The sequence below is a fragment of the Zingiber officinale genome, chromosome 7A (assembly GCF_018446385.1).
Source record: "Zingiber officinale cultivar Zhangliang chromosome 7A, Zo_v1.1, whole genome shotgun sequence".
Classification (NCBI taxonomy): Eukaryota; Viridiplantae; Streptophyta; class Magnoliopsida; order Zingiberales; family Zingiberaceae; genus Zingiber; species Zingiber officinale.
In genome coordinates this window covers 125,418,090-125,430,899 of record NC_055998.1, presented here as the reverse complement: position 1 = coordinate 125,430,899, position 12,810 = coordinate 125,418,090, and the positions used below count along the sequence as shown (strand labels likewise).

Here is a 12,810-nt window from a genome sequence, read left to right as displayed (position 1 = left end):
GAGAAGAGAAAAATAACTAAGTTACGGTTGGGAAGAAAAACACTAGAGAGAAGGAAAAGATGGAGACATGGCGAGGCGGTGTACGTGAGAAAAAAGTTTTCTTTTTAAAATAATTTGCTAATGTATTTTAAATCGATTGAATTAGTTTAATCTAATTAAACTTTATTAAGTCATAATTTGATCAAATTAACCCCAATTTAGATGAATATATATTTTATCTTCATGTGTACCTGATGGATTTTATTTGACCTCAATCTGATTTTAAATTAGTACCTTCATTTCATGTTTGATGATTCAATTTGTTTGTTTATTTATTTTGTTAAAAAAATTCAATACTTAATAATTGGGGCGGGCTATAGTTAATGACATGCCTAACATCAAGGAGACCAGATCCTTTGGTCCGCAATCCTTAGTCCTTTCTTGGTCTCTTTCGTAATTTACACATCGGGTCGCAGTCGGAATTCGCCTAAAATTGACTGTGATCTCTCCTACTTGACACCATATAGTCCGCCTACAGCCAGCGGCCTTCGGCCACCTAGTTAGACCTAAAATCATAACCTATGTGGAAAGATGAATCTAAAAGAGATCACAACCAATTTTGATCAGATTTTTATCATCGTCCGAGGTGTAAATTATAAAAAAAAAAATTAAGAATTATGGACCAGAAGCTCTAGACTCAACATCTAGCATCTCTAAGCGTGTTTACATATACGAATATCAATCAGGCTTTTTTTCCTTTTTTTTTTTTTTTTGCGTGTGGGGACCGTTGACTGTTTTATATATATGGGCGGAGACCCATTTTTGTATATATATATATACAGATTTGATATGCTGAGTGACGCTTTGTGCACGACTGTGAGTGATGCGCAGACGTGGCGTTGCCCGCTCGACTTCGCTATAAATAAAATATTCCATTTATTCTCTCTCCCCTTCCGCCTTCTATTCAAAACTTTTGTGTGGGAAGTTTCTCAAATTAAAATCTCCCTTGCTCTCTCTCTCTCTCTCTCTCTCTCGTTCCCTTTGTCTCCATCGTCCGTCGGACCTCGCGCTCCCATCGGGAAAGTTTCACCGGCGTCTTCAATTTCATAGCTACTGCTGTGAGAGCTTACCACCTCTCTTCATTCCCAATGGTAATTTGTTTCATTTTAATTTATTATTCCACACTGTTACAACGTACATATATTAGAAGGATTAATGCTATGCTGTAGCGTGCAGGGACAATGCCGGCTACAAATGCCTATAGGCTACAACCACGTCTGCGCGTTAGCTGCTACACGTTGTAGCAGCTACAAACGTGAAGCAGCCACTTGGTAAGTCGATTTTTCTGTAGCTACATTTTCTAGCAGATATTACCCCTATAAATATTTAAGTTCATGTATATCAACTTGATAAAAAATTATTTGAAATTATTTTTTAAAGATGCAGCGCCTTTGCTTCGCTTCTAAATGTTGCATCAACTAATTCGCAGCAAACTATCCTTGACATAGTTACTACAACTATAAAATACCGAGCTAGATAATAATTAAATAATAAGGTTTAATAGGCTAATAGCCTTAACGGAATTTTTAAAAATTTTTAGAATTTTTTCTGGAATTAATCGGAGCATATATGACAAATTTAAAGGTAGGAATTAGTTAAGTTAGATAAAGCCCAATTGAAATACCCCTTAAGAAGGAGTTAATAAATTTCATTAACACCCAATTAACATAAGTGTTAAATAAGAACCCTAAGTTTTCTTCCTCTCATGCCCGCCGAGTTCTCCTCGTTCCCGAGCCCTCACGCGACGCCGCCCAACTCCACTGCCGAACTCCTTCCTTCCCTCTCCCTCTCGCGATCTTCTCACCAAAACCACCAAGCCACAGCCGCCGGTCTCCTCTCTTCCTCGCGTGCGGGCACCACAGCAGCAAGCGATCTTCTTCTCTCCCTCATGCGGGCACCACAACCGGCGATCTTGCTCCCTCGCACGAGCACCCAAGACACCGCACCACCGCGTGATACCACCTTCTTCCGCGCCACTTTCCCCTCCTCTGCCCAGTGCCGCTGACGCCACCTGATGCCACGCTGCCCATCGGACTATTTAGGTATGTGTTGTGTGGAAATCTTGTGGATTCTTGGATTCTGTCCTCGTGGTTTCCGATGTAAGGTTTTCCCCGACCATGAGCAAATAGATTCTTCTAGTAGGTATGAATGAGTGTTGTTCCGATATGGTTGCGAGATGAATCGGGGGCTATACCTGCTAGGGCACCGAGGTCCATGTTTTCTATTTTGTTCCTCTTATTCCTGCTACGGAATTCGGTGAGGTCGTTCGATTTTGTTGATTGTGTGGTTTTCTTACGATGGGAGTTGTTTCCCTTGAATTGGATCTAGGTGTTGTAGCCTGTATTTGTTTGATTCGTGCACTGGCTCTATGAAGTTTCCCCTCCCTTGCTTGCTGATCGGGTTTTGGTAGGTAGAGATTTGGATGGTTTTAGTTGCTGGATCGAACAAGATTTAATGCATGGGTTGTGAGATGATTTATTTTTGTGTTATCTTCAGCTGTCTGGGAAAATTGGTGTTGTTGCTTTGGTTGAGCTATACTTTGCTCCAGGAATGAGCTTTGAAGTCTGGAGGAGATGAAGATGAATGTGAGTCTTAGTGTGTGGGTGTCGTTTTGGGTCTAGTTCGTAGTTATGCTCTATGAAGGTTTTGGGTGTAGTTAACAGAAGTAGGTAATAATGATTCAGTTCGTTTCATGCTCAGCTTGTGGGGGTTGGGTTAATAATACCATGCTATAGATTCTATGCTCAAACTTTTCTTGATTTAGTTTGGAATGGATTTAACAGAATCTGAATTTATGATGCTTAGTAAATGGATTGCTAAATGAATCAATTTAAGAGTTGATAACGTTGGGTTAAATCTCATTTAACCAATAGATTTGGGTGAATCGAGATTCATAGTTCGATTAGAGTTTTTCCCTAATTAAGTTGGGTTTGAGTTTAGTTTGTTGTTGCTTATGAGATTAGCTTAATTGTACCATATATGATTGTAGGACGTTGTTTCGTAACAAGCACTTCGACATGGGGATTGTTTAGCTCGATCTATATTAAAGGCGGGTACTTCTTACTTCGACTCTTTAGTTCTTTGAACTTAGTGCATGAGATATTTTGGATAAGAACTGTTTTACCTTGACTCTACTTGTAATTTTTTCTGTGCTTGATACTTCCACTCAAAACCTTCGAGATATTCGTTTCTATATCCATACAGTCTCTTGTTGCCATCAATGATATTTAGCAGATACTAGATACCAACTTTGTATGCTTTGTTTGTTGTTTACTTATGTACCGTATTGAGCATGCTGACTTCATATAACATACCTTATACTTGATTTTTGTGCTTATGTTTATATAATAACTATTGTATGGTGCGTATCATATCATTGCATACATGTTAACGATAAATTCTTCCTTGCGGTCGAGAGAGTCGTTAACCAGAGCCGCACGTGTTGGCGCTACTCGTAATGTCGTTCTGTTTCCCCTGTACAAAAAAATTGTACAAGCATATAACTTTTCCTAGCAATCCATGTGCTTTTTAGAAGTTAAACTTGGATTGCAAACGAAACTTAACATTATCAATCCAAGTTCAACCCATGTGTTCATCAGAAGTTAAACCATATTACAGAAGTTGATTAAATATTAATTTCAAGGATTGACTTCCAGGTCGTTGGCGAGGCACTCAGCCTTCTTGGGTATGCAATCATCCACCACTTCCTAGTCAAAGCCTTTCAAAGAAATTGAATATTTAAACTCTTTACAGTAAATCCTAGGTTAAAATACAGAGACCTCAATCAAAACACAAGATCGCTAGCCTCTTTTGTTGGTACTTCAGGATCCATACAAAGAAAAAATAAACTAGTACACAGCGGAAATAATTAACTAGTTATACCTTTCTTTGTAGCGTAAAGACCTCTTGATCTTCTGCTGTATTCCTCTCCTCATCTTGGACGTCGTGTGGGCAATGATCTACATGTTGGATCCCATGGTGTATTGATGTGATCAACCAAGTTGGTTAGGTCCTACTTTGTGTTTGATCCCTGTGTCTAAGTGTGCAGGAGCTTAGGAGCACAGGAAGTCGAGCGGAAGACGCAGCTAGCGAGAAGGATGGCACGGGAAGGGAGCCGACGGGCTCGGTGAGTCCGAAGGACGAAAAAGCTGCGGAAGAGTACACCGGTGGGCGAGAAGAACGTGTGCGGCGTTCGAGGGACGTTAAGCCGAGGAGGAAAACCGCTCGAGGAGAAGGTCGGAAATTGGGTTCGGGTGAGCCCTATTTCGGTTGGCTGCAATCACCAAAACAAACGGAGCCTCGGAAGTCAAAGCAAAGAAGAAACAGAGCTAAGAAGACTGCTCGAGGCGCCTTCAACCAATGTTGAAGGCGCCTCAGACTTGCCTTGGAGCAGGCCCTGCACGAGCGCCGCCCCTTCGCCGGCAGCGGCCTCGTCTGTCACTCGGATCGCGGATCGCAATATGTGAGCATCCGCTACACCGAGCGCTTGGCCTTGTTGGAAGCGCCTTGGACCCTCGGGATAGAGTTTCCAGAGGCTATTTAAAGGCCCCTGGAGCTAAGAATTGAAATACAACTCAAGCAATCAACTGTGTAGTCTTTCCTAGCAATAGTTCTAAGATTCCAAAGTGTAAAAGGCTTCTCCGCCTTTAGAGAAGGAGATTCTTTAGTGCACTTTTTCTTACTGCCTTGGATTAACAACCTTCTTGGTTGTAACCAAGTAAATAGCTGAGTCTCTTTTCGTTTCTGTTAATTTATTTGTTATTATTTAATATTGCTTTTATTTTGAGTTGAAAACTCCGAGGAGGGTATACTTTATTTTCTCAGGCAATTCACCCCCCTCTTGTCGGCCTCCGCTGCACCAACAATTGGTATCAGAGCAAGACCACCTCAGAAGGACTAACCGCCGACTGAAGCACAATGATCAAGACGATGGCCGGAGTGAATATTCATCCCCCAAAGTTCGACGGAGAATTCGTGACGTGGAAATGCCGGATGGAGGTATTTTTCAGAACAGAATTTGATATTTGCTTAATTATGAATATGACTATACAGTTCCAAAAGATAAAGAAGAAAACACCTGGAGCAAGAAGGAACAAGCCAATTTTGTCGCCAAGGGAAAGACAAAGTTCCACCTGTTTAGCGTGCTACCACCACAAGAGGTAAGTCAAATCGAAATCTACGACTCCGCGAAAGACTTCTGGGAAAAATTCTTGGAGCTTCACGAAGGTATCTCGGAAGCTAAGCTAGCGAGACGCGACATCCTCCGGACCCAGTTAACAAACCTTCGGATGAACAACGGTGAGAAGGTAGCGCAACTCCAAGTAAGGATTAAGGAGTTAATAACTCAACTAAGCAACCTTGGAGAAGAAGTAACGAACCGGGACTCAATCCGGTACGCGCTCAACGCCTTCCCTTGAACTCCAGAGTGGGCCTCCTTAGTAGATGCGTACTACATCTCTAAGGACTTCGAGGTAAGTACTTTAGAAAATTTGTTTTCTACACTTGAACTTCACGAATCTCGGATTGCAGAGCCCAATAAAGTGGAGAAAGCAAGTTAGAACATTGCCTTGAAGGCAAGAACAAACGATTCTGACTCCGAAGCCTCGATCGACGAATCCGAAGCTGCATTAATGGTAAGATGATTTAATAAGTTTTCTAAATCTAACAAATTTAGATCGCAGAGGCATGAGCGAAAAAGAAGAATGGTTCGTTGCTACAACTGCAACGAAGAAGGGCACATCAAGGATGATCGCCCGAAATTAAAGAGCAAGCAGAAAGAAAAGGAAAAGATAAAGTACAAGAAGCCAGAATCCTCCAAGCACAAGAACCTGAAGGCCACTTGGTCAGATTCGTCGTCTTCCGAATCAGACGTCGAAGTCTTCTCGGAGTTAGTACTAATGGCTAACCATCAGGAAGAAGAGTCAAGCTCAGAGATGAGCATAGATGAAGGGGGAGGAACATCAGAAGAGGAAAGTTGCAGTGAAGGGGGAGCCTCACCAAGTCAGGTAAGTAAGGTACGTAATCTAACCTCGACTCAGTCTTTTCGCTTTATTAAAGCCCTTTCTAAAGAGTTAGATAAATTAGAAAAGGAAAATGAACATTTGAAATTGAACATAGCAAAAGCATGTCCACTAGATATGTATGATAATCTAAAATTAAAAAATAAAAAATTAAAAGTTGAAATTGAGAAATAGAAGAATAATAATGCATGCTTAAATAAATTTCCAAAATTAAAATTAAGAATTTATGGAAAATTGAATTGGTATATTAGAAAACATCAGAGACAACTTAGGAAAGTCCCCAGAAATTATATACCCCCTAAATTTTTGAATAACCCAGTAGGAAGGAACCTCTATTGGGTTCCGAAATCTGTGCTAAATTAATTTTCTTTTAATTAAGACTTTCAGAAGAAAAATTAAACGATAAAATTTTTATGAAGCTTTGTCTAAGGAAGTGATTGTTGCTCCAATAACCAAGAAGGCCTAGTGCCTCGCCATGACCTGGAAGTTGAAATATTAAAATAAAATGTTTAATTAACTTTCTGAAAAAGCATTAAACTAGAATTAAATAATGTTTTGAAAGTTTTTCAAATATTTTTGGAAAAGTAAAAAAAAAGAAATTGACTTAGAAATTATTTTGAAAAATTCTAAAAATTTAGTTTACTTAGAATTTTTTTTTAGAAAATTCTAAAAGTTAATTATTTTGAAAAATTCTAAAAATTCATTTTTGCTTAGATATTTTTTGAAAAATTCATCTTGCTCAGAAATTTTTCTAACTTAAAATTTGCTAAATATTTTTTTAAAAATCATTTTCTCTTATTATTACCTCGTGTTTGCTGTGATCAAAGGGGGAGAGAGAAGTACAAGTTTAGGGAGAGAGAATTTTTTAAAATTAAAAATATTTTTTTAATTTTTGAAAAATTCTGGTTAACTCTTAATTAAGTAGTTGCAATTTTATTTATTACAAACTTATGCTTAACATCTTAGTTTAGTAATTTTATTTAAAAAATTACTACTTGTCTATTTTAACCCTAACTTGAACTTGGGTTGATGCACATCAAAAAGGGGGAGATTGTTGGACCCCATGGTATTTTGATGTGATCAACCAAGTTGGTTAGACCCTGCTTTGTGTTTGATCCCTGTGTCTAAGTGTGCAGGAGCTTAGGAGCGCAGGAAGTCGAGCGGAAGACACAGCTAGCGAGAAGGACGGCACGAGAAGGGAGCCGACGGGCTCGGTGCGTCCGAAGGACGAAAGAGTTGCGGAAGAGTACACCGGTGGGCGAGAAGAACGTGCGCGGCGTTCGAGGGACGTTAATCCGGGGAGGAAGATTACTCGAGGAGAAGACCAGAAATTGGGTTCGGGTGAGCCCTATTTCGGTTGGCCGCAATCACCCAAACAAAGAAGCCTCGGAAGTCAAAGCAAAGAAGAAACGGAGCTGAGAAAACTGCTCGAGGCGCCTTCAACCAATGTTGAAGGCGCCTCAAGCTGAGGCGCCTCGAGCCTCAGTCTGAGGCGCCTCAAGCACTGAGGCACCTCAGACTTGCTTTGAGACGCCTTCAGCCTGGTCAAATTTGACCGTTCATAGCGGATAGAGTTATATCCACTACACCGAGTTGGAGGCGCCTTGAACCTTGTTGGAGGCGCCTTGGACCCTCGGGATAGAGTTTCCAGAGGCTATTTAAAGGCCCCTGGAGCTAGGAATTGAAATACAACTCAAGCAATCAACTGTGTAGTCTTTCCTAGCAATAGTTCTAAGCTTCCAAAGTGTAAAAGGCTTCTCCGCCTTTAGAGAAGGAGATTCTTCAGTGCGCTTTTTCTTACTGCCTTGGATTAACAACCTTCTTGGTTGTAACTAAGTAAATAGATGAGTCTCTTTTCGTTTCTGTTAATTTATTTGTTATTATTTACTATTTCTTTTATTTTGAGTTGAAAACTCCGAGGAGGGTATACTTTATTTTCTCAGGCAATTCACCCCCCCTCTTGCCGGCCTTCGCTGCACCAACACTACCAAGACGCAAAATCCACCCAAGTCTTTTTTTCTTCCAAGACTTTCGGCTACCAAGGGATCAAAGCTAGGAACACCACCTCTTGTTCTTCTTTCTTCCTTGCAACCCGCCGGCCACAAGATGGTTGAAGCCTCTTGATGCCGCCGACCTTAGGTGAGAAAGCAAGGGGAGAATAAGAATATGAGGGGGCCGACCACAAGAAGAATAGAAGAGGAATAGAAATTGTGTAGATGATTATTTCCTCTAAGGCACCATCTATCCTCTTTTATAATCCTTGGTAATGGCTAAAAAGGAAAAATTTTAACAACAATTAAAATCTCTCTTTTAAATTTCCTATTGTGGATGACTATAAAAGGAAAGTTTTAAAATTAAAAATCCCTCTTTTAAACATTATAGATGGCTACAAAAAGGAAAGATTTTTAAAATTAAAACCTTTCTTTTAAATCATGGTTACAAAAAAGGAAAGTTTTAACAAAAATAAAATATCTCTTTTAAATCATTGTAGATGGCTACAAAAGGAAAGATTTTTAAATTTAAAATTCTCTTTTAAAACCATGTGAATGACCTCAAAAAAGGAAAGTTTTTAAAATTTAAAATCTCTCTTTTAAAACATTGTAAATGACTATAAAAAGAAAGGTTTAAAAAATTAAAAATCCACTTTTAAACTCATCTTGATCGGCTCCTTGCTTGGGCACCAAGCAAGGGGTGGCCGACCCCTTGCTTGGGCACCAAGCAAGGATGTGGTCGGCTATAAGGATGACTTGGGTGGATACGAGACTTTATACATAGAGGCTACAACAGGGACCTAGAGGAGGAATTGGTTTTGACCTCCTGATGAGGTTGAGCTTCCTGTGTTCGACCCGAACACCCAACTCAAGTTCATCAATAATAACTCATATCACTAAAAAGTTATTATTGAACTACCGCACCAATCCCATATTACATTATGGGCTCCTTCTTATCATGAGTGTGTTAATCTCCCTGTGTTTAAGATACCGAATGTCCATTAATTAAATGAGTTAATGACAACTCACTTAATTAACTTGTAGCTCCAAGAGTAGTACCACTCAACTTCATTGTCATGTCAGAACTAAGTCCATCTGCAGAGTTTACATGACAATCCTTATGAGCTCCTCAAGGGGATATCATCATCCTAATAAATAGAACACAGTTTTCTTCTATAATCAACAACACACCATATAAATAATATTATTTCCCAACTTATCGGGCCTATTGATTTAACGAATAAATCTCACCTTTTGATAAATTAAAGAAATAAATACTAAGTACATGTGCTTGTTATTATATCGGGATTAAGAGTACACACATCCATAATAATAGAGGTTCTGTTTTTTTATGCCGTCAGTATAAAAGGAACAACCTCAAATGGTCCTGTTCTATACACACATAGTGTACTAGTGTAATTTTATAGTCAAGATAAACTAGTACCAAATTACACTACAACCATTCCAATGGTTTATCCCAATCCATCTTGGTTGTGAGTTTCTATTTATAATTTATAAGGAACTGATAACATGATCTTCTGTGTGACACCACACACCATGTTATCTACAATATAAATTAAATGGACAATTGCATTTAACTAAATGCAGACATTTGACCAATATGATTCTCATTTCAAAATAAATGTTTATACAAAAAAACTAGGCTTTTAGTATACATTTTAACAGCACGCTCGACCACTTAAGAGAGTGGTTGCTAGAGCAGATGTCGCTTGTCCTGTCGTGCCACACTCGACCACTCATGGGTAGTGGTAGCTGGAGTTGCGAGCAGCAGGGACCCCCTTCGCTGTGTAGCTAGTTAGCTACTCAACACTTATCCATTCGGTCACTCGAGAGTAGTGGAGGCCTTTGAGTGGTACAGTTGTCATCGATCCGGCCTCTCGACCATACAGGGGTCGTGGTGCAGAGAAGTGGGCGGGGTGACCATTCGTGCATATACTGTTATTGCTTACTTATGCTGTCATCATTTACTACTATTGTTCACTTATGCTGATATGCTTACTTATGTTGAGATATACACTCATTATAGGTGTTTAGACACTGTTTATTTATTAGTAAAATGGATACATCTCACATATTTACCCCTGTAGTTATAGGCAGTATTGTAGCAGGTTTGTGTCACCCCTGACCTTCTATTTCTAGCCTAGGATATGACTTCAGTATGAACATTTATTTTGACATCATGGTAGCATATGCTATATTTCCTTATGAGACTGTATTCCTTTTGGCATTCTCTATTTATTTATTTTATTCATGCACTATCTGTCTATTACCCGCTGAGTCCCTGTACTCACCACCCCACAAACTGGTTTTTCTTTCATCAGGTAGCAGGTAGATGAGTCAAGGATGCTTGGAGAGCCCTAGCTGCCAGTCCCACTACACTCTCGAGGACGGATTTCTTTTCGGTCTTGTTTCTGTTAGTGGTATATTGATTTTTGTTATTTTATAAGTTGATGTGGGTTTGGAGTCTAGTCTGGTGGTTACAGGTTTTGTGGTTAATGACTTTGTTAGTGTCATACATTCGTATTTCTTTGTGATTTATGCTGTGTTTATTTCCAGTTGTGTGGGCTGTTATTAATTGCGGGGTTGTTTTCATTTTTGTTCCAGCCGAGTGGGTTGAATATATATAACTGCGTGGTTGTCAATATATTCCAGCCGTATGTGGCTGATGTATTTTGTATGTATGTATGCTTCAGATTGTCATCGATATAGGGGATATGTTGTAGGATTTGTGTCTGACAGGGACTCCTCTGGGCGTGACAATATAGTGGTATCAGAGCAGGTTTACGATGCCTGTCTTTCGTGTTCTATATTTTTGAGTTAATCTGATACCAATTTAGTGGTATCAGAGCGGGTTTACGATGTCTATTTTTTGTGTTCTAGATTTTCTAGTTAATCTGATACCAATTTAGTGGTATCAGAGCATGGTTTGAGTTTAAATGCTGGGTTTTGTGTTTTTGGGATTTCGACCTCGTTTCGATTTACGATTTTCGAGTTAATCTGATACCAATTTATTGGTATCAGAGCAGGTTTACGATGTCTGTTATTTTTTTTGTGCTCTGTATTTTCGAGTTAATCTGATATCAATTTAGTGATATCAGAGTAGGTTTACGATGTCTGTTGTTTTTCGTGTTCTGGATTTTCAAGTTAATCTGATACCAATTTAGTGATATCAGAGCATGGTTCGAGTTCAAATGCTGGGCTTTGTGTTTTTGGGTTTTTGATCTCATTTCGATTTACGATTTTTTTTTCAAGTTAATCTGATACCAATTTAGTGGTATCAGAGCAGGTTTACGAGGTCTATTTTCTTATGTTTTTGAATTTTCATGGTTTGTTTCCTCGATGTGACTTTTGGAGTTTTGGGACCAAGCAACGGTAGGAATCTCCAAGCTATAGGAGGTATGTGGTATATTGTTATTATACACTTCTGCTGTTACTTGACCAGTTGTTTATACCATGTATGACTTGTGTTGTGTCGGTCAGTAGGAGACTGACTTATTCTATTTCATGAAGATTCTAACCTTTGGGTTATTTGTATTTGGTAGGATAACCTAGAAGGTATATTTAGATAAATGACCCCCAATTGATATGGAAAAGTATAAAGTTAGCTGCTTAACACATATGACGGTTAGCTATTTGTTGATAGTGCTCTCTACCTTTGTGTGCATTGCTCGTCACTAGAGGGTACTGAACCTCAGGTGGAACAATCGTAGTATTATGTAGTGCAAAACAATGGTTAGTCGACTCAACTATCATTGTCTCCACAAGTAGCTCAAGACCTTGATCACGTGATCATTTATTAAAGGTCTTGAAGTCTATATCTCAAATCAAAGTGTTCGATATTTTTATCAACAGTTATCGGAGGACATCTTACGGGTATGATTATGAGGTGTGTGGTGATATTCTCTGATGGGTAGACTTTTAGTCAGGAGGTTGAGTGACTGTTTGGATTTTGGATTGTAATTTTTGTATTGTGGATACTTGAGTATTTGGAAGGATGAGAATATGATTGGTTTGTCTCACTAGAGATTTATGATAATAACCTTCCCCATTAGATATTGTCTCTGTAGTGGTATGACATGAACGTGCAATGTTGAACTATGGTGGGTATATCTAAGTTTATTAACAGTGGGTGTGGGTGTTAAAGGTTGGATGCTTTTTTTCTCTATCATTGTTCAGGAGGCTAGTAGGTTTGATTGATGATGTCGATAGTTTGAGTGCTTTATATAGATGTTGGAGGATCTACTGATAGTGGATTATGGATTTTTTTAGGTAGTTGACTTAACCACGGTTGAAGATTTGTTCATGATATTTGGTTGGAGTAGTATGTGAGTATGTTGCTTAGTTGTTATCCTTGAATGAGGATCCCTGAGTTGAGTAGTAAATTTGGGGACCAAATTTTTATTAGTGGGGGAGAATGTAAAATGTCGAACCAGATAATAATTAAATAATAAGGTTTAATAGGCTAATAGCCTTAACGGAATTTTTAGAAATTTTTCTGGAATTAATCGAAGCCCATATGACGTATTTAAATGGAATCGGTTAAGTTAGATAAAGCCCAATTGGAATACCCCTTAAGCAGAAGTTAATAAATTTCATTAACGCCCAATTAACCTAAGTGTTAAATAAGAACCCTAAGTTTTCTTCCTCTCATCTCCGCCGAGTTCTCCTCGTTCTCGAGCCCTCACGCGACGCCACCAAACTCCATCGCCGAACTCCTTCCTTCCCTCTCCCTCTCGCGA

At 39.1% G+C, this 12,810-nt stretch overlaps 1 long non-coding RNA gene across 1 annotated transcript; it reads left to right on the top strand.

Annotated features, from left to right (window-relative positions):
• The first annotated feature begins 1,695 nt into the window (after nucleotides 1–1,695).
• LOC122002396 lies at nucleotides 1,696–10,626 on the top strand. Its single transcript, XR_006117642.1, has 2 exons — nucleotides 1,696–2,081; nucleotides 10,393–10,626. It is a non-coding gene; the product is annotated as an uncharacterized LOC122002396 (long non-coding RNA).
• Nucleotides 10,627–12,810: the final 2,184 nt, after the last annotated feature.